The 24,938-nt window shown below is 36.5% G+C and overlaps 2 long non-coding RNA genes across 3 annotated transcripts; one reads left to right on the top strand and one right to left on the bottom strand.

Annotated features, from left to right (window-relative positions):
- Window positions 1-11,908: 11,908 nt before the first annotated feature.
- On the bottom strand, window positions 11,909-16,117 carry LOC133731912 (uncharacterized). 2 transcript variants are annotated; one of them, XR_009856851.1, is made up of 4 exons: window positions 15,234-16,117; window positions 14,382-14,836; window positions 13,386-13,944; window positions 11,909-12,738 (listed from the first exon to the last, which is right to left on the bottom strand). It is a non-coding gene; the product is annotated as an uncharacterized LOC133731912 (long non-coding RNA). The 2 variants fall into 2 exon arrangements; XR_009856850.1 differs by having other exon boundaries at window positions 11,909-13,944.
- Window positions 16,118-18,251: 2,134 nt separating this feature from the next.
- Window positions 18,252-19,955, top strand: LOC133728573 (uncharacterized). Its single transcript, XR_009855916.1, has 4 exons — window positions 18,252-18,504; window positions 18,832-18,888; window positions 19,118-19,239; window positions 19,374-19,955. It is a non-coding gene; the product is annotated as an uncharacterized LOC133728573 (long non-coding RNA).
- Window positions 19,956-24,938: the final 4,983 nt, after the last annotated feature.

Here is a 24,938-nt window from a genome sequence, read left to right on the forward strand (position 1 = left end):
GTTGCTTCCTTTCTGTGAACTCGAGGACTGCCAAACCTCAGAAATGGTATTAGATGAGTTTGACAAAAAGTCTTATAAGAATGTGCTAGATCTGTTAATATGCTGTATGGACTTCAAGGTTTGAAGCTAACTGAAATAAGAGCACCTTGTAGCTGCGAGTCTTGTTTTTCATTTCAGGACGAGTCACCAAGACCTCTACAAGAGGGAGCAGTTGAGAGAACCTGCTATGCTAATATCCAATTTAAGTGAAGAAGTCCAACGATATGGGAGTGTCTCCCCCTTCACTTCCAGTGGGATGAAGCGTGCCAAAACTGGTCTGCAAGTCTGTAACAGTTCACTTAACTTGATGATCTTCACTCGGTTCTTGTAGGGAAATCTTGAACATTCTTCCCATTATATGTGTCTCGGTGTATTTGAGTTATGCTTGCTCCAGAGGGCTTAAGACAAAAGAGCAAAATTAGAAAAAACTAGCTTCTAGCCTTCTATGGCCAACACGAGATTTCCTTGTCGTCATAGTGCCACAGAGGGGGAGGAGTATCAAAAATAACAATGACAGATCATGCTGCAGACTGCTTATTGTCAATATATTAGCTGTCATGTTGCATTCTCTGAAAATATGTTTGATCTTCACATCAAATATCAAAGCCACTAAGGAGATATTTCTTAAAGGATGGGAGGTACCACAACCATTCAAAATGGTTTAATGAGCACTGCAGAATCAGATTATTTCAATTTCCTCACAAGTAAGCCAGTAGCAAGCTTAAAATCTGGAGAGCAAACCCCATGTTTCCGTAACAAGAACTTGGCCATTGCCGAAGTTTATCATGAAATCTGAAATCCAGCCACCGCTGTGATCACGAAGAAACACCCCCAGCACCAATCCTACAGGCATGGTGAAACAAGATTGAGACAAGATATAGCACCAAGAGTGATTTTGGTTTGAGCATGACTCCATTCAGTAACAACATTCAATATAATATTAGGGTGAAAAATTAGCTCGTTCCTCCACTGCCAGATGTGTCAGCGGACGTAGAGTTGTAGACAAACAACTCACACCATGGCAGATTACCAGAAACAGTAGTTTTTATAGACAAGATTTGCCATTAGCCATCCAGCCCAATTCAAATTAAAATTGTGCTTGATAGAATTAAGCCAATCAAAGGATCTGCAGATGTATCAGCATTAAGACATTCTTTGAACAAATGAAGCAAAGACATGTAACATTTATCATTATCAATAAGATTCCTTCTTGCTTTCTGGACATTTGTGAGGATGTTCCCATTAGTAACAGTCCACAAAAAGGTTTTAAGCTTAGGAGGGGGATGACTATTTTCCAAATAAATTTTCATTAAAACTAGTGGGGGAAGGCTATGGTATGTTTAACTCCACGCCCTCATTCGAAATTTTATTAATAAGAAAAAAAAATATACGTTAAGACATTGTAGAATTTCTCAATACTCAATCCAAATTAATTTTCATTTTTCCCACAAGTGGTGTGTGTGTTGTATCGGTGCAAAATGATCAAGATCGAGAACATAATATCTGTTATATGTTGTAAACAATTTCTTCTTCATAACGTCGTGGTCTCATAGTGTTATTTCTTGAGGGCGTTGAATATAATTTCAAGGATTGATTATCTGGACATGAGGATTAACTTATTCTAGTTACATATAAATCATGTTTTGTTAGCTTATATGCTTTGTTGATAAGGCTTCTAAGGTACTTTTTCTATCATATTTATTGTTTTGTTTTGTTTAGGGGCATTAGAATTATCTATGTGTGAGTGGTAATTTAGCCATGAAAATGTGTTCCCTAATAACATATATGTAGTGGAAGAAACTGACAAGAAAACTGCAGGCAAAGCGAGAACGGTTGAGCTGTTGACTTGGTTCATGGTGCCCGTGATTGTTATTATTTTTAGAACGACGATGATATTTGTTTTCTGCCATCTCTAGTATAGTTTTTCTAAAAGTTTGACTTGGAAATAAGCTTGAATATTAACTGTTTCCATTTCACTTATATGTGATATTTTTTGGTGATTCGAATTAAAAAAAAAAAGAGAAACATATTTAAACAAAGATATTTTTATAGGTATGAAGATAACTATGATATAGTGATAAGAGTATCCACGGGATGAAGCCTAATAAACTTCAATATTTTATAAGAATTTTTTTTTTTGACAAGATATTATTTTATAAGAACTTAGATAATATTGGAGCAATGGATTTCATCAAATCTTTTGGGTTGTGATAAGTTGATTAGAACGATGACAATGTTTGTTTTTTGCATCTTTTTTGTTCTAAAAGTATCAAAAGCTTGAATATTAAATGTTTTCATTTGCCTTATATTGTGATACTCTTTTGTACTTCGAATTAAAAAAAAATCAACAAGAAAAACATATTTAAAAAGAGATATTATTTTAGAACAAAAATATGTACATAAACATCATATTATTATAACTATAAATAATAATAAGTTTTTTTTTATATTTTTTATATTAAAAGATGTAAAAGATTGCATGTCCTTTCATAACAATTTGGCAAGGAGAATTGAGTTTCTGAACAAGACCTAAATGACCCAAATGCCAAGCACTGATTCATAACAATAATTGACGACGACAACAATCTCAAAATAAGGCCATAAAAGGCAACAATCCACACATTACATTACACTGTTAATCCTTAAACTAAAGTCATTGTAAGCTCAGCAAAATATAATTCCCTTCACAACCTATCACTTCTTGCCCATCCAGTCAAACCATCCTTCAGATGCCTTCTTCTCAGCCCTCTCGACTCACTGCTCAGCCCTTTCGGCTCGCTGCTCAGCCCTCACGGCTTGCTGCTCAGCCAGCTTGGCCCACTCATTCTCCCTGACGGCTCACTCCTCCGCCACCTTGGCCCGCATCATCTCGTGGTTGAGTCGTTCTGCATCGACGAGCACTGCTCTAGCCTGAATTGAAGCAGCATAAAACGAGACCCACAGGCTAGCTACTCCTAGAAAGCATATCCCCGACCCCGGCAAACGAGGAAAACGAAAACTCCATCTGCGGCGAGGCCCCTCCTCGATAACCGCCAGTGCAGTGCTTCCATCTGCCGCCGTAAAGTACACTCGTGGCACACTCTTGGTAGTGCAGGTGGTGATGTCAACCATCCTCCGGCCAAACAAAGAAAATTAAATCTAAGGCATCGTTTCTTTTGAAATGTTGCTGCTCTATAAATAATAATAAGTAACAACAAGTCATTCTCCATTAACATCTCCATTGGAGACTAAGGTAACTTCTCATATAAGTTCTTATGTAATGAAAACAATTCACATAAATAACGTATTAAAAAATTAAAGACAACGCTTACTCTCTTGTTTCTTTACTTATATGAAAGAGGGAAGCCGCATGGACTACAACATATTTTGATATATTCTTATTTACCAAACTTGGAAGAAAGCCAAAATTCATGGTGTTTGAGCAATAATTATTAATGTTGATTATTATTCCTCCACACAGTAAGCAAAAAAAAATGTTTCCATAAAATATTTCAGCCTAAGACTATTTAAGATCACGTCAACACATTTAAGGAAAACTTTGGCTATATGATCTAGAAATAAATTTGGTGGGATGCAATGATCAACTCTAACATTCTCACAATGCTTGAGAAAGTTTTTCGAATTATGAATAGCATAGCATGGACTTTCATGAGTGACACTCTTCTCTGTTCTGCACTTACACTTAATTGCTGGTTTTGATCCATATGTGTCAGCTAAAAATATATGTGGTGGGAGAAACTGATTCTGAAATTGCCAAGTTAGGCTAAATGTGATCAGTTTATTTGGGGAATGCCTCTGCGAATGAGGAGCTGAGGAAGAATTTAGATATTATTGAATTTTTCAACATGGTATGCTCATTCCCGTATTCACAAGACACACAAAACTCTATTGATTTGATTTATCTCGATGAGCTTTTGTATTTTCTATGTATCTTGAATAATGCTCCGGATACTCCAAATGATAAGTGGAAATAGTACAACATACTCAACTTGCTGAACCATTCTTAGTGCATGGACGACACAGGCGAGAGGATGAACTTTTGGCATGACTCTTAGATCAAGGTTAACCGAGCGAATGAATTCAAGGCGAATCTGTATAAGAAGTCGATGAAAACGTACGATAAATAAAATGTTGCCGCATTATGACATTATTGGTATCGATTGGATTACCAATGTGGTTAACAGTGGTCACTAGGACTCTATTAGTTGCCTAACGCATTCGAGAGTGAGGTACCGCCTATAAGACTCATTATTCTTTCTTAAGTTTGTAGGACACTTCAATGAACATGCTATAATGTAGGCGTTTAACAAGCGGATCGATACATCAGTTCTTATTATCCGGGGTACATGTATGTACTCCATGAGGTCTTATCTGGACTTCAGATATTCCTCCATATGGTGAATAGCGGGGTTGTGGACTGGTATAAATCTTTGCTCGCTCTCCTCCATCTCTTACACCATTCACTCCAAAACTTCACTTAATGGCTGATTTCAATCTCTTCAATAATCCCTACGTGAGCACATCTTACAAGTTATATAATTTGATTTCTTACTCTTAATTAATTACGTAGCTATGAGATTATGCAATATATGAGTTAACATCTTCTTTACGATATTTGCATATGGTCAGGCACTACTGACATTTAGAATAGAGCATTTTTACATTGACACCAATATCACTGATCAAGTGGTGAAAATGGGGTTTTACAACCCATTCTTGCTCATGTCTACAGTTTCGATCACCCGGATGATTGGTGTATGTTTTCGGTCAATCACCATAATGAAAACATATTGAGTGTTATGGGGTATAAGAACCATACCTCTATCTACGGTTAAGGTCTTACTATAATTTTTGCTCAAAAAGCAAATTATACTCTGGAAAGTTGGTTATCATTACATTCAGATCAACTTATTCTGATTACAAATGAATCAAGATTTGTTAGGTTCTCTACTCTGCCGAGGAAGCTTCTAAGGTAAGTTATACACCCTAACTAAATGTTGTTTTGTTTTATATCATTTCATTAGTTTTTTTGTTTTTTGTTATTTCATTCATTCATTTTTTTTTATAGGAATTCTCTATATATGGGTGGAAAATTTTAGCTCTGGAACATATGTTGGTTGGTTGCATATATTTGGCGGTTAAACTGATTATGAAACTGTTAAGTTAGGCTAAGTGAGATCGGTTGAGCAGGAAAATGTGGATTAGGATGAGAAGGCGAGGGAGAATTTCGATATTGTTCAATTTTTAACATGGTATATATGTTCATTTTTGTATCCAAAAAACATACAAAACCATCTTACGATGACTTATCCTAATGAGCTTCAATATTTACTATAAAACTTGGATGATGTTCCAGATGGTAGGTGTAACATAATCTACTTGCTTAACTATTATATGTGGAACATCATAACAAAAACATACCGAGTATTATGGAGTATAAAAATGATACATCTTTCTACAGCGGAAGTCTCACAACACTTTGAGAATACAAACTATACTTTGGAGAGTTGGTTATCCACACATTCTGATCAACTTATTCTGGTTGCAAATGAACTAAGTTTTGTTAGCTTCTCTGATTTGCTGAGGAGTCTTCTAAGATAAATTATATATCCTAACTAATTGTTGTTGTTATTTTTTTAAATCATTTCATTGTTTGTTTTGTTTTATTTCATTCAATTCTTTTTATTTAGGGGCATTATGGTAGAAAACTATAGTTATGCATATATTTCAGCTAGTAACATATATGTGTGGGACAAACTGACTTTGAAACTGCCAAGTTGGGCTAAGTGACATGTTGAACGACCATAGCAACATGTTTCTCAATCCATTCCTTTTTTTTTTTTTTTTTGTATCGAAGGGCCATATTTTCCCTTGTTGCACGATCATAGATGTTTTGTTTTAGGAAGCAGAGTAAGAGCTAACTCATCACTCTTACCCGAATTTATTGAAAATCAAATAAAAAATACATAGCAAGAGGGGCTATGCCAATACCTTGCCAAGAGAAAATACAAGTTGAAAAGAACAATAATCATGAACTGTAAAATAACAAACTGAGCACCACCCTAACATGATATGAAGGAAATGACTAACTGTCAATTCAGACTACCGAAACCAGTAACCACTCCGATCTAAGAAGTCATGACCAAATGCACAAATATAGATGTTGATGCCTTAATGAGTCATAAAGTGAATTTAATTACACAATTTGTACATAACACTTTATATTTGTTTCGACTATGGAAAACTCATAATTTTTCCCCAATAAAACTTCAAATGTAAACTACACTTGAAAACAAATCGAACCACTAAACATCAAACTTATTTATCAACTAACAAATCTGTAACACTTAACATATTATCTAACCTAATTAATATCTTACTGAAATTAATTAACAAATTAGTAAAATATTCCTCGTGAAACGTTACATTAAGTTTCACATTGCAAACCTAAATTCAATCATCACTTCGGCTTCCGGAACTCCAACAATGTCTTCCTAAAAAATAGTGATTTTTCTTTTTCCAATTTTTATATCTAACTTTTATCGATCAAACCTCAACAAAGTCTACGATCTCAAGCCTCTTTTTAAAGATGAGAACAATCAAAACATATGATCAAGTTTTACTACTTGACTTTAAAAGATATTCTCTTCAAATTTCAGACATTATTACCTAATTTGAGTTGTAAAAAAAAAATTTGACATGTGAGATATTAATCATATTATGTGTTTACTAACAAAATCTTTTATAGTGCCATCACGTGTGGTACCACATTATTTGAGATTGAAATTTAGGATAAAAGTTTGAAAAGCAGATATGTGTCATCTTGCATGTGATAATATATTATTCCCCCAACTCGGTATCCCCTTTCGCTATGAAATGATTTTGATTTCATTGCATGCATGATGAGTCGCACTACGTACTACGTATTATCAGTACATATATCACTTTTATCTAATTAGTCTCGTCAACTTTTAAGATACTACATACTCAAGTAATTCACATTTAAGTTATATATATTCAAGAAATGCATGTAAAGATTTATAGTATATGGTTAGCAGGTTGTTTATTGAATTAAGTGACTAGTTGTAATTTGAGTAAAAGAGTTGTGTGACATGTATAGATTATAAATAAATAAGTCTTATAACTGATGGCCAAATTTGTGGAAAACTAAATGTGGAACTTATTAGCTAATTAAAACCTAGAACCAATACGTAGTTGATAATTACTGAATGCATGTATAGGTTTGATGTCCACTGCTATTATGAGGAATTCTAGCAAGTTTTCCCTCCAACATTTTCTTTTGAACCTTTCCCAAACATTGAGTGCTATGTGGACTCAACTACCATTGAAAATAAGATATTTATTAGATTGAGAACTAAACTATTGTTTTTCCATATATACCCTTATTTATTGTCTTTATAATTAAATAAATCAATAACTATCTAAATTGTTCATCAGAAATCTCTCTCTCTCTCTCTCTCTCTCTCTCTCTCTCTCATATAAATATATAGTCTCCCATCACTTCGTCTCTTTTATTATTCCCAGTTTCTCAACATTCTATTCTCTCCTCCTGTATGTATTCCAGTTGATCTCTACCATTATCATTTCTTAGCCCACTAATTGTCATGCCCCCGCCCCAGACCAGCCATATCTTCATCTTGCGGTAAGTTTTTTGTTTCTTAAAAATCAATAATATATATTTATGTTTAACAGAACCACTAGATTTTCCCAACCCATAAGCCAAACGATCAGGACACCGAGAGACAAAAAAATCGAACCAATTTGCCCAAACTCTATTTTTGGAGATTAATAAGTCTGATGAGGATTGGCTATTGGAGATAAAGCCTGATCGGTGAGCTTAGCTCGACTTTTCTCCTCTTAGATTTGACCCAAAACGTTTATCACTCGTTCTCTCTACTTTGTCTCCTTTCTTGTATTTCTCTAAACTTTTTTTTTTTTTTTTTGAGGGCAACGGAAGACTAATCCATTGATCGAAATCATGACGACCTCACTCGGTCAAGCATGAATGGTACAAACACCCCCCATATTACAATGCGAGCTCATAAGAGTTCTGAAACCAAAAGGAGAAGAATAATGGAGGAGGATATCAAAATTTCAACCATGAGAAAACAAAAGAACGATTTAATAATAATTTATTTATTTATTTTTAAATATAATGACAATAAATAAGGGTAGATGTGGAAAAAACATGATTTGATTTTCAATGTAATTAATATATGATTTTCAATGATAGTGGTGTTCATGTGGCACACGTACAATGTATGGGAAAGGTTTAAAGAAAATGTTGGAGAGGAAGGTTGCTAGCATTCCTCTTTCCTCATGCTATTATATCAAAATAAAGAACTTAGCTACCTAACAGTTATTAATTAACGTACTAGTTGCTAACCATAACAATTTTTATACATGAAAACCCAATTCATTGCTACTCATAACTCTCATCCAACACTTCAAAACTCATTTCATTGTGAGACTTTAAGTACAAATTTCATCATACACTATAAATTCTCCATATTTCACTCGAAATTTCATATCATACCCTATCTCTTAGGTCTCTCCGCTCTATCTACGCTTACACTGAGCTCCAACTCTTAGATCTCTTTACTCTTTTCTGCACTCAAAGTTAATGGCTGGTTTGGGTTCCTTCGATCCCTAGATGAGTGTCTCTTACTAGTTATATATTTTGATTTCCTACTCTCAATTAATTATATAGATAGAGATTTATGTATTATATGACTTAACCTCTTTTTTATATTTGCATGTTAGGCACTATTGCCATGTAAGAAGGAATACTTTTATATTGACTCCAATATCAATGACTCGATGGTGAAATTGAGGTTTTAAGTAGATGATTCACGAATTTCAATTTTCGTACTTGCTTATGTCTATAGTTTTTATCACCCAGATGGCCTCAATTGGTGTATGTTTTTTATGCAACCATAACAAAAACATAGTGAGTGTTATAAGGTAGAAAAATAATATCTTTATCTATGGTAAAGGTCTTACAATACTTTTTATTTAGAATGCAAATTACTTTAGAGGTTTACTTATTCTGGTTACGTCCGAATCAGCTTATTCTGGTTACAAATTAATCAAGTTTTGAGAGCTTCTTTGCTCTTCCAATGAGGTTTATAATGTAAATTTTATAATCTAGCTAATTGTTGTTTTGTTTTATTTTTATTTTATTTCATTGTTTTTTGTTTTCTTATGGGTATTTTGTCTAGAATTATCTACATGTGGGTAGAAAATTTTAGCCATGGATATGTGTCAATGAGTAACAGATATTGGCGGGAGAACTTGACTTCGAAAATGGCAAGTTGGGCCAAGTGCGATCGTAAAAGATTCCCGAATTATTATGATTTCTATGTTTGCTTATTTTGGGAGTTGGGATCACCCAGATGCCCACAAATGGTGAATATTTTTGTTGGCATACTATAACAAAAACACACTGAGTGTTATGGGTATAAAAATGATATTTTTATCTATAGTGAATGTTTTGCTGTGTCTTCTCTCTCATAGTCTCACTATGCTTTACTGATAAGACAAATTATTCCTTGGAGGGTTGGTTATCAGCACATCTAATTTCTATGCTTGCTCATGTTTACAGTCAGGATAACCGAAATGCCTGGAAGTGGTGTATGTTTTGGTGCAACACCATTACGAAAACATATCTAGTGTTATGAGGTATAAATATAATATTACTATATACAGTGAAAGTCTCACAGTATTTTTTACTGAGAAGACAAACTATATTTTGGAAGGTGGTTCCGCACATTTGGATCAACTTATTATGGTTACAAATAAACCAACCTTTCTTAGTTGATTGACTCAAATATTGGAATGAGCCCACTTTCTTGGACTCGGTTATGCATGTGGCTACAACTATTACTCAACATGATCTAGATCTATTTGGAGTAATTGTCTGGTTCATTCAGAAAAACATGAATTCCTGTAATGATGAGCGGTTTACTGAAGGTGAGCAACTACTATCCAACAACATTAGCCAGGTCCTTTCCAGAACACCAATCTAAATGGTTGCCTCTTGGTCAGAATGATGCGGCTTATGATCAAAGATGTGGTAGAACAGGAGTATGTGCGATTGTGAGCAATGGGGAAGATATCAAGATGAAAGCTGCTATGCTCCACTCCTTCGTCGGGACGGTGGCGTCTCATGCAGTTGAAGTATTAACAGTACTATAGAGGCTACAAAAGTGTATTCATGAAGGTTTTTAACAACTAGAGGTGGAGTTGGATGCTTCCAATGTGATTGCTGTCATCTGTATGGTTCGAGGATATGTTGATCGATGATGTGTCGTGTTGACAATATGATTAAGATACTCTTTTTTACTTTCTTAGATCGAGTAAGATTTTAATGAGGCCACATCTTGCCCCTTGGATGTATTGGTGCTCATTTGATTTAAATTCTTTTTCCAATAAAAAAAAGTTATTAGTGTTGTAGGAGAATTGTAATTGTATGTTTATTATTGATAATAGGAGCCCTTATATAGGGAGTTACAAAGTACACAAAAGGTAATAGAATCCGAATACATTGAATACCTAGAACCTTCTCCTATTACAACTCTAAACCCTAGTTTGTAGAGGCACACATAATGTCGACATCCTTCAACAATTAGCTTCTCTTTTCTCTTTTTTATTTTTTTTTATTTTTTTTATTTGGTGGCAAGAACTAGATGAAGAAGAACTCCATAAAAATCTTTTTTTTTTCAAAAAAGAAAAAAGAAAAAAAAAAGAAACAGAGAACTCCATAAAAGTTATACTCTAACTTTTAGATTTTATATGACAGTATAAGTTAATGCATAGTGTAGAACCTGTTCTGACTTGGTCTATTGCAAAGTTTAGATGTTGAACAGGTAACCACTCCAAAGTTGCAGTGCTAGAGGGTCAATATAATCATGGAAAACTGACTAGCTTTGGAAGTACCAGTCAGCTCTAAGTGAAGCAGGGTCTGGCCTCAGCTAGCTCTCTTTATTAGAGAAATTGTTTTCCAGGCATGATTCTTTAAATAGATCTCTGTCACACTGCAAAAGTGTAGTTTATGAACAGGTAAACGTACATTTGTAAATAGCATTTGCATTCGATTTCACGTAGAGAAAAAGAAATGTTAAAAGTGTTACTGTGCTAGAGGGCCAATATTAATTATTTAGAACTAGCTAGTTAGCTCAAAATGAAGGACACTAACAATACAACAAAGAAGACCAATACTCGCAATCGATTTCATAAAGGTGACTAATGCAACTATCTGTGATTAACCAGCCTTCACTGATCAGAAAAAATAAAAAAATGAACCAGCCTTCACTGATATTTTAAATGGAAGATATTTTCCCGATTTTGGGTAGACCGGATATTACACCGTTGTAAACAGTAATTCAGAGCTACAGTTTATATTGTGAATAAAGAAACAAATAGTCTGTCAAAATTTAGTGGTTACCTGGTTCCTGGGTCAAGTTCCCAGTTATATATAATTAAATGGCTTTAACTTGCTAGTTAGTCTCTTAGCTGAATAAAGGTGAAGTTTCTGGTCTAATGTAGTATCCCTTACAGGAATTGAGCGCTGCTCAGAGTTACAACATAAATGATCCGTTTTCAAGTGCATCCAAGATATTGTTACAAATATGAATTGCTTCCAAAAACAAGTTACGCAGTGATATTTGTTTCTGATCGAGTGCTTTTTTTTTTCTTTCTCCAATATACCTGAAAGAGGCATCTGGTGGAATCTGAAGGAAGGCATATTTGGAGCAGTCCCATTCATAGCCTATAGGTTCAATTAGGCAGTTCTATTTGTTTCTGAATGTTTTTTTTTCTTCCCAATATACCGAAAAGAGGAATCTGATAAATCTGAAGGAAGGCATATTTGGAGCAGTCCCATTCATAGCCTATAGGTTCAATTGCTGCAAATACATACATGATCAAGAATCAAAAGTTGTCGATCTGTTTATACTCCCTCCTTCCTAACCCCAGAAAAAATAAACAAAATCAATCACTAGGGTGGATCAGTTATTCGATTCTTTCAAAATTCTCATCTAGTATCACCATTTGTATTTTCTTAGTATGGGAACAGTGGCATCTGAAGTATCCCTGCATCATCATCAACTTGTATTTGCCGATGAGTTGTAAAAGCTGAAGTGAATTCCTCTAGTTGACATATCGATCAGTTGATATATAGACTGGTGACAGTACTTCCAGTGGTCGATCATGTAACCGGGCTTTGAAGTAGCAGGCATCACTTCGATATCTCCAGAACGCATTCGGACCAACAAGACGGTGGTTGTAGGATTGGTGATGATCGAGTGCACAAAAGTCCTGCATTGGTCGTTCGTCTTGCTTCTTCCTCATTGAATTCAGATAATCTAGAGTCAACTAGTTCAACATCAGGTTTGTTTTCAAGCAAGTTGCAAGCCCAAGGAGGAAGAATACATTAGTATCGTAGAATTATGAGAGCCAAAACAATGCTGAAGATATATAAAATGTTTACAAGCTTAAGGAGATGCTCAATTCCAACAGAAGATTGTTTAGGGTAGAATCATGAACCATGAACCATTGATGAACATGTCAAAGTGAAAATCTGAATAGTTCTTATGGTGGGGGCACAAAAACAAAGTTCTTACCCATTCAAGAAAATAAACCATATCGCCTTCCAAACTCGGATTATCTGGCCAACCACTGAAAAAATTTCTAGAACAACATCACCAAAGGCAAAGAAGAATAACTAGCAAGCACTTAATTGACCGAGAAATATTGCAGTTATTTGTTGGACAACAAACAATACACATAGGTGTTCTACCTCCCCACCCTTAAGAATATCCGAAACCCTCAATACCCAGAACATTGCCAACGTAGCACGTCTCTTCAAAACCACGCCCCTTTTCTCACCTCCGAAAAACTCGATCAACTCCCTAGCAGAGTTTCAATTAAGCTCACACTAGCTAGTGTCCTTGAAGAAACATTGCCATAAAAGAAGCTACTGAACAGACTCGAACTTCCGTGCTATCTATTAATAGTGTATCTGAAACAAGCAAAATAGAAACTAGGATTCGACAAGCAGAACTGTAGAACACAAACAACCTCCCCGCTCTCCTTTTTTAACAAATTGCTATAAGCTCCCCTACCTCCTTATTTATGATTACTTCAATCGACACAGAAACTAGGAATCCACAAATTATGCTATTCGGAAAGAAAATAGAGATGAGGTCATGAGATAAAGAACACAAAAGGTTGCTTCCCCCAACCAATGTTCTTCCCAAAACCTCATTTTTTTTCCCATTTTCCAACGCCAAACAACAAAAGCAAAAACATCGTTTAAGGGATACCTGTCCATGGGCTCCAACCTGAACCTCTAGGAATACTTGGGATGCCAACCATTTTCATGAAGCCCATTCCCAAATCGAAGTTTCTATTACTAAGCTAAGTCTCCCATTTCTATTACTAAGCTAAGTTTCCCACTCTGAAACTTCCTTTTTCTCCTTAATTCGAGTCACCTGAACCAAGTGATCTTTCTTGCCTTCAGACACCTCTTCCCACCATCCCTTCCAACCTCCTTGCCACACCACGAGGAATTTGAAGCTACTTAACCACGAATGAATCAAACTGAGCCTTACTGTCTTCTTTCAACACTCTTCACCACTAGGTCCCAGGGTCTCAAATGCTTGTGGTCCTTAAAGTCTCCATTATAGACATCCCCAGTACTTCGAAGACCACATCTCTTTCACCTCTCATTTTGAGAAGTTATTTGAACATTCACTACTATTATCTTTCTCCTACAGGGCTTGAAACTTCCAACACTTGCTCGCATTACCCTGTTTCCCCAATAATATAAAAATGAAAATAGAGCAAACTTAATCCTTCATCATTTTGGCTTCAAATTTTCTCCTGAAACCAACAATCATTCAGCCAAACATCAGAAACAAAAGTTACTCTCACCAGCAACAGAAACTACTGTCACCAGAAACAAAAACTACTGTCACCAATATCAAAAAAGCTACTCTCACCAACACCAAAAGCTAATTTAACCATCACTAAAAGCTACTCATAGCAACACCAAAAACTAGTACCATGCAAAACAAAATTTATTCGCAAGATTGAAAAAACTACTACCAGAGACTAACAAAGCTACTATCAATGACTGAAAAAGCTATTACCAACCAACACAAAAACTACTATGAAACATTAAAACAACTATAAATTTACAATGTTGAAGGCTTGCAATGCTCAACCTTGCATGTATTGCACATATCATAATCCATCAACATAACTTGTATCCATGAGCATCATTCACTAGAGTAAGCCATAAAATCCATAGGAATTACCAAATTGTAATACAAAAACTGTATCCATGAGCCTTCTCTTGCTCTATGCATGACTTGCAGAACTCCAGAACCCTCTTCTGCTCCACTTCGCGGCACGTAACACTAGAGGGAACCGTAGACAAGTGCAATGCCTCCTTCACTATCCTCATCTGCTCCTTATCTACAAATTCAACACAATTTGCTAATTTAAAAACAAAATAAACACATTTTCTCCCAAAACTTGATCTGACTTTGCTTGAACAAGGCTTGCCTCTGGGATTCCAGTTCGGCTTAACAACAACCGGTGGTTTGCAATAGGCTTGAGGCTTTTTCTGACTGAAATACTCCATAACTACTTAGACATTATCATGGTCTTCGAATGCATCATAAAATTGTACTAGATTGCTATGCCCGGTCAAAGCTTTCAATATCTTGACTTCCCTTCTCACATCCTCGATGGCAATTGTAGTAGTCATCTGACAAGAAAATCATTCATCACAATTAGGAAATAAGATAGTAACTATCAAAAGCATCTCTATCCTAATGATAACAGTAGAACAGAACCAATTCAAATAATGCAGTAAACAGAGAAAAGAGTTTTCAATTCTATCATAGTCTAGACTTCCAATCAATGTGTCGATAAGATCCCCAAATTTAATTATAATTACCCAACATTCTCACTCTATGCGTATCAAACAAATTGGAGAGAAGACCCTAATATGCATCATAGCTCCAGACGAAAATTTAACTGAGATTCACAAAATTCCAAAATACAAATAACATCAAACTCGCCCAATATCAAATTCAAATGAGCATGTATATGTGCGTGTGAAGCTGTGACTGGGAAAGGGAGAGAGAGAGATTGGAAATTACAAGCATAGTTGTGGCCGGCGGTGGAGGAGAAGGGCCGCTTGGGCGGAGCAGAGGACCGAGAGCCACCGCGCAGGGCTGTTCGAAGCGCACCAGATCGGAGCATCACATTCACCATTTTCTCGGTGAACCATCATGCCGGCGCCGTGAAGATCTGTGATCGAGGAGAGAGTGTGAGAGAGAAAGCACCGTGCCGGTGGTCTATGAAATTGGAGGTGGAGACCAAGACGTGATCTGTGATTGAGGAGAGAGAGAGCGCCATGCCGGTGGTCGCCGGAATCGGAGGCGGAGCCCAAAGACGTGAATATCTGTGGTCGAGGAGAGAGAGACTGTGATCGGGTAGAGAGAGATCGATGTAAGGTTAATAAAATTTGGTCTCTTAAGTGGAGGGTAAAATTGTCAATAATGAAATAATTTGTGAATACAAGTGGCCTTATGGCTTATGCGTACAAGAAAAATTAAGTGGCCTTATGATTAATTAAAATTTCAAAAGATCACTTGTGTGTAATTTTCACTTGTGACTAATTAAAACAACTGAAAACTTTGAGGGAAAAGAAAGAAGAATTGTTTAACAAATCGTAGTTAATAGTGAAAAGAATTTGACAATTTGGGGACTTCACATAACATTTACTAAAAAGAAAGAAATCATATTAGGATCAAACTGTAGAGTAAGAAATAGAGAACTCAGAAGCATTCTGCAATTTCGACAAGGCAATTGTGCCATTACGTACGACGAGCGAACCAAATTGTTATCATCATCGTTCAATCCTCTACACTCTACAAAGATGTCAATTAAAAAGAAAAAAATTTGGGGGAAAAAGAAGAAAAGAGAGAGAAATGGAGGAGAAACATATATAAAAGGAGAGCATTCATTATTTCATTGATGCCTCTTTGCAGACGGTTTGGGCTTCTTCAAACTCAGGTTTATATAATGGAGTTTCCGTCTCTTTTCAACTTAATTTAGCATTATATTTTCACATAAAATAATCATCAAGTGGAGTTGCCACTGATGACCGACATCTGCCTTGCTCACCAAGAAAGCTAAGCTTGCTCTCCACTTCTCAGCCTTGGTTACCAAGGCTTTGAATAAGTCACACTTCCACACTTTACTTGAGATAAAGGGGTCTCACTCTCAAATGCTTATTTAATTGCTCAGGCATGCAGCAACTACTTTTTAAAAGAAATTAACAAATCTCAGAATTGGAGTACTATATAAAGGAAAGAAGTCAAAGAATTGAACTATCTACAAAATTTACTAAGTTATCATCGATTCGAAGTTTAACCCATTGTTGTGCGCGTAAGAAAAAAAAAAAAAAAGGTTTAACCCATTGGAGTTACTAAGATTTGGAACTTACCCCTGATATACAAATGAAGGAACGTGCAGGCAGCGGCAGTGTTCAATACTTCAATTCACTCTTAACTAAAAAATCGTGTGCTATATGTTTGGTGCATAGAAATTATGGTTACTTTAGAGGCTCTTGATTATTCCAGTTCTAGCTTTAGAAGTGATGCCTCTCTTAAAGGGTGTCACTGGTACATATGGAGTTAAAATAGTTATGCATAGTTTATCACTAATTAAACTTGCTGAGTGCTAGTAACGCCTCATGCATAAGTACTACATACACAGGTCGATAATTGTGCAATCATGGAGCAAATGAGCAACTACTACTCAAGTACTCAATCACTCCAAGTTTCCCACAACTGAAGCTTTCATCTTTATCATCACCCAGTGCCTACTTTACTTTAATTCGAGTATTTTAAGAGACTCGTTGTACCAAATTATAGCTCCATTCTTTAGAACCTTAGAGGACAGCTCCAACTACTCTTTTCAATTGCATCCGTGATGATTCCAAAGTGGTTTAGTTATATCACTTCTATGATTCCAACACTGCTAGTCCATATACAACAAAACTCAACCTTTTTTGTATCCATGTGCAGATCCAGATGTGGTTGCAGCTTTGATTCCTGTAATTCCACTTGACACTATTAATTTGATCAATAAATTTTTCACGTTGACCTGATACTTCGCATTGGCAGGAAACTTCTTCCTTACTAAAACAGTAAAACCATTGTGCCCCAAATAGTTAACCGTAGCTCCAAAAACTGTAGTGATAAACAAGTTGGAAGACATGAGACAGAAGAGTGATCAGTAAAATTGATACTTTTGAGGAAAACATATGCTCAATGACATTCCACTATTGAGAGCAAGTTCACCCGTAGTCAAGAAATGTCAAGGTCGAAAAGTCGAGGCGTCGACCAGTCAAGTTACTGTTCACTGCCACTAGACATGGGTTTCCATCCGTTTTTTTCTTGACCAGTCAAGACTGTTCACTTTTCACTGTTCATCGATTTTTACTATTCATTTTTTTCTTGCCATTACAACCCAATATATGCATATTAATTCCATGACCGTCGGATCTTAACATTAATTGAAACCAACGGCCCAGATTAAAGGACCGTTGGTTTCAAATTTTCCTCTCCTACAACGGCTGCATGCCACGTGTCCCACTCACTGTCGCTAGGCGACAAAAAAGATGCAGACGCGGTTGCCAGCTGGAGCTTCCTCATTCGTCCGTGCGCTCCAGTCTCCCTCTTTTTTCTCCGCGTCTGTCTCTGCGCGTCCAACTCTGACGTCAGCCACGTTCTCTTCACTTCCGACGTGGCAGCTGGGCGTTTCCTTCGACTGGTCAAGAAATTAGTCAGGGCTTTGCCCTTTTTCTTCGATTGGGTCATCAAAAGCCAAGTTTTGGCTGGTCAAATTAGGCCCGGTGGAGGAGTGTTTTTGGGTGTGCCCGGTCACCACCTCACCAAATCCATGCTTTGCCCGGTCAAAGAGGAACCGGTGGACTTGCTCTGAAACGAAGTTATGAAAACATGGTAATGTGTATATAGTAGCAATATTGGACCTATAAATGCAACTTCTTGTATTATATATATATATATATATATATATATATATATATATATATATATATATATTTTTCAGTGCCAAAATTAAAGATTTTATGATTGGAAGGTATAGATGTATTAGCGACAATTTTGGCCAATTCATGAATATCAATGAGGAATACTTGCATCAAGTAGTAAAAATTGAGGATTAACATTGATAGGTGGTCTCAATTTAGAGGTGTTTATTGTAGATTAGGTGGGCAGTCAGAGATATACGGTCCAAATGCTTGAGGTTGGCAGATAAAAGCACCTCCGAGGCAGTCGCCGTCCGGCAATTGCTTGGTCATTGTTTACCACTTGATGCATGGCAAGCCAAATCTGAATGGTGAGACTTTGTTGTTGTATTAGGAATCATGTTATTTAGGGATTGCATTTGAAATGATGAGCATATTGAGCTTTTTGTGAAGTGTTATGGAAATGTATGGTTGGTTAACTTGGTTTCTCATTGACAATAATGGTTTCAGATTCTGGAATAAAGGTGAAATATTTTGATTAGATAATTGGCTTAATTGTGTTTTTCTATTTTGGAATGCAATATTTATACATGTTATTGGGAAATAGTATTCTGCATTATTGTTTTCACCTTTTCCAAAAATGTCGTAGCTCAATTGGAAATGGTTCAGTACTCTAACATAGGTTGAAATGTTTGCAGACTCATGGGGTGTGATTTGGGCAAGCAAGTGCTAAGAAGACTATTGGTTTCGCTGAGGTATGTTATGGTGTGTGTCAAAATTTACTTTCCCATAGGCAGGCTATGAAGCTCTCTTCTATAATTGAAAGTTCTTTTCTGGTTAGGTGATATCGATTATCCCATATAATGCTTTCAGCTTTTTGCTTATGAAGCTTACAATGTATTTCTGAATTCAAATTTAAGAAAACATTGTGCAAATTCCATGTATACGGGAATCATATACATTTGTTCGCCATTGACATTGTAGGTTACTTAAATAATGCAAGGATGTCGACAATTGATAAAGATCGTTGGCTATATAGTGGAGACATTTTACTCAGAACCAAGAACTGCATGTCTGGCACCAGATTATAAATTGGTCCATTGCTGGTATGCTTTTAGACTAGCATTTTAGCGTGTTTGGTTGTATTTTGGGATTTACTATACAACCAAAACAGTCAGTTTATTATTGTGTGGTTGGTATATTTATTTACTTGTGAAGTGGTCATGATTGTTCATTTTAGTGGACTGTTCGACATCTTGTTTCCGTAGGAGGCTGGAATGCGCAGGCCGTAGGTTACAGCCACTGACAAGGGCATACGTGGCGTAAGCAGAGCCACACAATGAGTCAAAATAGGGGCATTTAGTAATTTCCAAATGGACGGTCGTTAGGAGTGAAAGAGGTGGCCGTTAAGGTAAAAAATCAGGGGGACTGATTAGTCTATTGCCACAATACGACAAAGTAGCCAAACGTATTGGATAAGCCACCAGCCCACCGCGTCTCTTGTTCATCTCATTGATCAACCCAGCATTTTCGTTTCTTCTGCAGAAAACACATTCAGAGTGAAGGAAAGTGGTCGATCTTTGCCTTGCTTACCACGGCTTTGAACAAGTTCAGACTTCCAAATTTTACTTAAGACAAAGGGGTCTCAGTAAATAACTAATCTCAGAATTGGAGTATTATACAGATAGAACTATGCATAAAAGTCATCATCGATTCGCAGTTTAACGCATTAGAGTTACTTAGATTTGGAACTTACCACTGATATATAAATGAAGGAACATGCATCATTGCTCAATTCACTATTAACTAAAAAATAGTGTGCTATATGTTTCGTGCGTAGAAATTATGGTTATTTTAGAGGCTCTTAATTACTCCAGTTCTAGCTTTGAGAGCGATGCCTCTCTTTGGGGGTGACACGGGGTTAAATGTGGAGGAAAAATAGTTATACATTGTTAATCTCTAATTAAACTTACCGACTGCTAGTAACGCCTCGTGAGTACTATATAGGGGTTAAGCCCGTTTGCCCAAAAACAAGATGTATTTTGCCCATTCAATCAACCAAGTTGGTATTTTGCCCAGATACACAAACTTTAGGGGAAAAGACTCCTAAAGGTAGTTTCTTTTAGGGTAGTGCCAAAGATATCCTATGCTGACTTTTGGGTCCAAAATCACTTTTCCTTTTGAAAAATCTGTTCAAACTTTTGAAAAAAAACAAAACTAGCCTTCAACATGCCTAAGTTTTTCACCTAACGGCTCCCTGCCTAACGGTTACTTTAACAGGCGGAATCACTGCTGTTTGTTTTTATCCTAAGCTGAGGCAAATCTTCCTAAGAAACAGAAACTCTGTACTTACAGGTTTTATAGGATAAAGGCAAAAACATAATTAATAACAACATATAATTTGTAAAAACGACGTGACGAAGTGGATGAGCACACTGAAAATATTTATTTAAACATAATTACAAGCCAAGAATTCAGAGCCTCATTCTCAGGTAAACAGCTAAAAAGCTGTTTAGCTATCCATGAGAATGATTACAGTACTTACTTGTAAATAGAAGCACATTAGACAGGAAAGAAAGATCACACTGCTACTTCTTGAGAGAAGACTCTTCTGCTCAAGTTCTTAAGCTATTTTACAGATGGTGGAAGTTTTTGATGTGTCGGGATTTTTCGATACCTTCACAAATGAAACTAAAGCTCCTTATATAGGGAGCAGACTTCAAACTGGAATTCAAAACATAAAATGTACAGAACAACTCCGTGATTTCCTGCTTTCCTGAGTGCTCCTGTTGGTGGAGGTCGGACAAGGAAAAGGCAGGTTCCCTTTGGGTGAAATGTTTTTCACCTTTCCTTTTTGAAAAGCAAAAGTAGCTTTTGGGAAGAGTCCAAAAGTACTTTCGGTGTTTTTCTACACCTGCTGCTTCACATGTTCTCGTCTGTTTCAGAATTGTGGCCTAAGACAAAAGAGTTGTTGTCAGCTTGGGTCATTCTATCTGTTGTGGCATTATCTTCAACGTCTGTATCAACATACATCTTATAGTGGTTGTCATTTTCAAGTCGTTCTATCCACTGCATGCATGCCATAGTTGAGTCTATCTCTTTTCTGGTGAGAGATAGGAATAGGTCACTGCTGACTACGTCAGGATGATCATAGGCAGTGATAATAGTTTTTTCTCCTGCTGCCAGGAAGGTATTGCTAATGTCTTCAGAGATGATCTTCTTTATATATTCCAGGGCCATTGCCTTCATCCATGGGATGCTTGAATTTGGTTGGCCATTGTACCCAACACAGGCAGGTTGTAGATATTTTCTTTGAATGATTCTCACATAATGATATGGAGAAATGTATTCAACCGCGCCATTTGCCTTTCTGATCCATTCTGGGGGAGTAGATCTAAACTTTAGTCGGAGTATGCCATCAGTTTTTCTGACATTCTTGACTGTATTGACGATGATGGGTGGCAAACCTTTTAGATCATCATTAGTTTTAGTCCACAGGTTATGGACAAAACCATTTTCAACAAGCCAAAGCTTGTGTTCTTGAGGATGTTCACTCTGAACATTTACCAAGTATCTTCCAACATATGATCCTGAGACAATGAAGAGGGTTGGTGGTACTAGGTCTTCTGAATTGTGCCTTCCTATCAGATTGTGGAAGTCGTGCCAATCTGATTCATTGAGAGTCATGATAGGGACCCTAGCACTTTCTGGATTTTCAAGGAAGTTAATTTTTTCTTTCTTGACAGCACTCCGCTGTATTTCTTCAAACTGTGGCCTGCCGTTTTCATAGAGTTCCTCAGCTAAGGCAAAGAGAGCTGGAAACATTAGACCACTGCTTCTTTCCTGAAAGGCAAATAGAAGGTTATCCAGAATTGCCTTCTGGTTGTAAGCAAGTCTCCTGCCAGTTCTGAACACAGGAGTGTCGAAAGTTCGAAGTTCATAGTTAAAGACATTTATTACTCCAGTTGGAGTAGGTTTGCTTTTTGGCAAAGCAACAGCCGTCAATGGTCTTGATGAGCCTTTACCGTCTGCCGTTTGAGACGGGCTAGCCAATCCTTTAACCTGGGATTGATCAGTTGTGGCTAGTCCTTTTGGACCTAGCAGGAATCTTTTGAGGATTTTTTCTTTGGGATCCTCATTGTCTTCATGTTCTTTCCCAGACCTTCTACTTCTGGGATTGCGACCTTCGTCGTCTTCATCTCTTCTGTTGAACATGGCTAATTCTCTTGTTAAGGCGTCTGGAAGATAGTTCTTGTTTCCTGCAATTAATTCAACAACATAATCATATTGGTTAAGAAATAATTGCCAGTTTGCTAATCTTCCTCTGTCAGCAGCTTTATCTAATTTGAAATTTTTAAAATTCTTTACCCTAGCACAATCGGTGCGAACAGTAAAGGTTTTTCCAAGAAAAGCTGGAGAATTTAAAATTGTTTTCTTAACAGCCAAAATTTCTTTTTCCCCTGTGGGATAATTCAGTTCTGCAGGGCTGAACTTGCCGCTACAAAATTTACAGATTTTTTCAATATTAGTTCCAGGCGCTTTCGCCAAAACAACACCGGACCAGTAATTATCACTCGCATCTGTCTGGAGGATAATCTCATCATTCTCTTCTGGTTGTTGCAGAGGAGGAAGGTTTTTGCAGAGATTTTTTATCTGCTTCACTGTTTTTTCATCATCTTCTGTGAAGTTCCATTTTCTTTTGGAACTCGTCTTAGGAGATAACATTGTTGTTAACCCTGAGATTTTAGGGATGAAATCTCTTCCATAATTTATGACACCAAGGAATCTCTCTAGACTCTTTGCATCAGGGATTCTATCTGGGAATTTCCAGATCTTCTCAAGGATATGAGGTTGAAGTTTTATCACTCCATTTTTTATATTTATTCCTAGGAAATCAACTTCATCAAGGATAAAGAAGATTTTCTTTTCTCCTAGGATAATTCCATGCTGAACTATCAGCTTTACCACCTCATGGAGGTGTTTCATGTGTTCTTCTCTGGTTTTGGAGAAGACCAGAATGTCATCTATGTAGACGACGCAGAACTCCGCTACATGCTTGAAGATGTTGTCCATCTTTCTCTGGAAGATTGAGGGAGCTTGCTTTAGACCAAAAGGCATTACTAACCATTCGTAATGTCCTTGTGGTGTTCCAAATGCAGTGAGAGGTATACTCTCAGGATGCATTTTGACCTGCCAAAAACCCGACTTCGCATCGAATTTTGAAAAGACTTTAGCTCCTCTGAGCTGGTTGATCAACACTCTTACTTGAGCTATTTGATAACCATCTTTGACGGTCTTCTTGTTGACATCTCTGTAGTCAATCACCATTCTAGCTTTTCCTCTTAGCGTTTCTGCATGGTTTCTTACGTAGAATGCTGGAGCATGATGAGGGCTAGTGGAATGTTGAATTAATCTCTTGTTCAGGAGATCTTCAATATCCTTTCTGAATTCTTTTTGATCTTCCTCTTTGTACTGAGGAATGGCTTTGACATGACAGATACACTACTAGAAATCTGGCTATAGGACACCATCCATTATTGGTGTGAGTTGGCTACAATTGACACTGTTTATCATATTAGCCACTATGCAGCCACCCTTTTGATGTCAGTGGTCTTTACCCCAGTTTCTAATGTAACATAATACACCAATTCATACAACGGTGCCTCAGTTTCTAATCATGGGAAAGGCTGCCAAAGTCTACTTCGGGCCCACTATACTGTCAACTACTCCTTCCCTCTTTCACACTATTAGAACGGTGGCAAAACTTGTTGGGTTGTTTCTAAAAATAAGCACCAAATGTTTTGGTGCTCTTAGCTATAGGCTACGTACTTCACTAAACAAATTATATAAATCAAAATACACCCATTCAATTAAAAAAAAAAAAGGTAATTATAATGAAAAGAATATACATCCATTTAGAGATAAATATGAGCACAGTAAAAATGATTTCAATATATACTCTTTATTTAAGTGTGTATACATCATAACAGAACACTCTGAGAGTCCAAATCTATCTAAATAACCAAAATTTTCTTAAATTAATACGTAAACTACCTATACAACCTGTTGAGAAAGACTGTGTAACTGTAAAATGTCTATAATGATGCACCTCTGATTTGGTGGATTGCAGTCTGGATTGGTGGGATTGGTGAGGACAATAATCGCAAAATCCTGTGCAAAAATCACACAAATCAGTTCATTTTTAAATATATCAAATCAATAAGTTCTGAGATGATTATGGAGAAATCAAAAGGAGAAAGAATCATTTTCCCTAGTTTTACAATTGACAGTCCAACAACATACACAAAGTTGCAAAATATTGAGAATCCGACAAGTTCAAAGGTGCATTGTTTCTTAACTTGACTTTATTACCACACTTATCAATCACCAAAATAAATTCCATTCCTGTAGAATTGTGTATTATCTTTCATGTGTCAGCAAGTTTTACTTCTAATATCAATTGCTAGAGGTCTCACAATATACATTGCACATGATAAAATTGGAGTTGTTAAGGGCATTATTCACTATATCAACACTCGATAGTTAGCATCATACCTCTTTAAATACAGCACGTAAACTTTTGACGCACTTAGCTTCAACCATGGTTACCTACATGCAACAGAATTATCCAACTCAATAGTTATGTTCTCCTTCAAAATTGATTATATTCCTATGGTCAGCTTGTACCAGCTTTCTATTCAAGTTCCGCGTACTAGCATTTTAAATATTTCATAAATCTACTAATCAGCTTAAATTAATTCACTTCAAAAGCTATACCACTTGGGGATGGCCAATAGTCTTTCTG

Source organism: Rosa rugosa, chromosome 2, assembly GCF_958449725.1.
Source record: "Rosa rugosa chromosome 2, drRosRugo1.1, whole genome shotgun sequence".
NCBI lineage: Eukaryota > Viridiplantae > Streptophyta > Magnoliopsida > Rosales > Rosaceae > Rosa > Rosa rugosa.